The following is a 2,242-nucleotide window of genomic DNA, read 5'->3' as shown; positions in this document are numbered from 1 at the left end:
ATGCAGTGGATGTCTCACTTTGTTTTATCATGCTACTAGTACTATTCAAGTTGGCCTTTTATTGGCGGCTGGAAGGGAGGAGGTGGGTTATTATACCCAACCGCCCTGACCTGCCTGAAGGTGTTAGGAATGTGCGAAATACATTAAATGCCAATTGCAAGCGTTCCTTGCAGTTGTAATCTTCTGCTTTATGATAGACTTAGAAATTTACACAGGACTGGTTCTTCACCAAACGGGATTTGGTGAGTTTATCAACAACACCACCATTACTGACTCAGCTACATAGAAATGAATGCGATGATGTGATTATAATACTTTTACTAAATGTGGTTGTTTGAGAGGTCTAGGCCCGGAAAAGACGTTTCTGCATCAACAATCCTTAAGCTTGGCAATGAAGCTGAGCTTACTTTGAACACCCCTAGGGTGGGTGATTCCTGTCTCGCAAAGCAGTCGCCTCTTTTCTTTGCTCGTTTGCAAGCCGCAGCTTTGTAGTGGAAAGATATTATGCCCCTACGACATTGCCTTTCGCTTACTTTGACTTCTGCCCTATCTCCTGAAGCAGTCATATTTTGGCAGCAGGCGAGAAGTAAACAATTCCTAAGGAGTATTCTTGACTAACTTTTCAATGCTCGTTTTCCAGCAATTAATCCCTTCCGCAGCGGAGCAGTTTAAACAGACATATTTCTGTAGTTCATAAGAGTAAGCTAGGTAATTTCAAATAATAGGTCTAATGGAATTTTAAATGCTCTTTTTTTTTCGGCATTGCTTTCACTACACTTCCCTGCAGGAAACTCTTGTGAAATGTGACTTTGGTGACGCAATCGCTGTTGACCTTATCTGAGGTCGAACGTTATTGGTTGATTAACTCATTTCATATTCCATGGACTTGCTGAACAGGGAGATTGGTAGCTTATCATCAACTCAAACGCAGCAGTGCACCCTTGTGCGATTTTTGTCAAATAGTGCTTGTCAGAGTATATAGCTTCCTTCGAAAGCCCAGCGCAGATGCCGGAAAAAGAAGAAATGTGTATGTCTGACTATTGAGCCATGCCCTTCTTCTGTACCTCCGACCACTTGTGAAATTTGGGATACTGAAAGCAGATGCAGATGCTGTTGCAGAGCATCTCAGGCTGGCACAGTTATGCACGTTAGAGTTTCAGTAGACTCAAGTCGGAGCAATAACGGCATAGGACTACAGTCTAGGCCAAAATAGGACTACTATTTAGTATAGAAATTATATAGAAAAGCAAAGGCATTCGAAAATTACCCTGTGCATATCAAAATTAATAGCAGCATCACCAGAGGCTTGAATGCACTGTTTGATTGCCAACAAAATAAAAGTATTCGTCTTTAGCGGCTGCTTTCAAGACAATTCTAACGTCGTTCAACATCGTGGCTATCCTATTTAACCACATAAATGAGACACCCATTTCCGCCGGCATTATGCCACGGTGGGTTGCGTTGGAAATGTTACTCTGCCGGTCAAATGCGCATTGGACCTTATCTATTAAGGCTAACAACAGACCGCATTGATACATACACACGGATTCAGGTAAGACACTGGCAGGCTTGTGCTCATCGTATTCTACACAGAAAAGGCACTTTGCTATTGCAATCAACGCATTCTGAAACCATGCCACTCCATTTATTGTATGCTTATAGGCAACGTGGATATTTTGAGGCGGATGAGCCTTCAAATACTGCAACTTCCGATCCGAAAGCCAAGAGCCTTGATTCATCGCACTCGCATGTAATGCATATTTATACAAAGATCTCAATCTCCTGGGGATAATTACACAAATATCTATGGCGATTGTTGCAAGTGTCTAGATTATAAATTTTGTGTTCCGTATGGGAGCGAATCAACACAAGTTTGATGTTAGGTTTCGTGAGATACAAGGAAAGTGATTTTGAAGGCATTTTAGAAGGACGAAACTTCACATCAAATGAGTACTTCAACCCACAATGTAGCTGCTCACCTCAAGCCAGATACTCCCAGCTCAAAAATGGGCTGAGATAGGGGAAAATAAATGACAATAATCCATCGAGAAGTGCAATAAATCCACAGTCTAGCCCTAAACATGGGTCAGTGATTACTGTGGCGTTTGAATACTCATCTTGACTCCATTTTAGATAACCACCTATGCATTGTAAGAAAGTGTGAATAGAAATGTGGCTGTTCACCTAATTCTATTAATGCTTTTACTTTCCTATCATTTGTTTTAGCTACTTCTACGCATCT

Source organism: Echinococcus granulosus, assembly GCF_000524195.1.
Source record: "Echinococcus granulosus chromosome Unknown EG_S00327, whole genome shotgun sequence".
In the NCBI taxonomy this organism is placed as follows: domain Eukaryota; kingdom Metazoa; phylum Platyhelminthes; class Cestoda; order Cyclophyllidea; family Taeniidae; genus Echinococcus; species Echinococcus granulosus.
Note: the sequence above shows the minus strand (reverse complement) of the source record.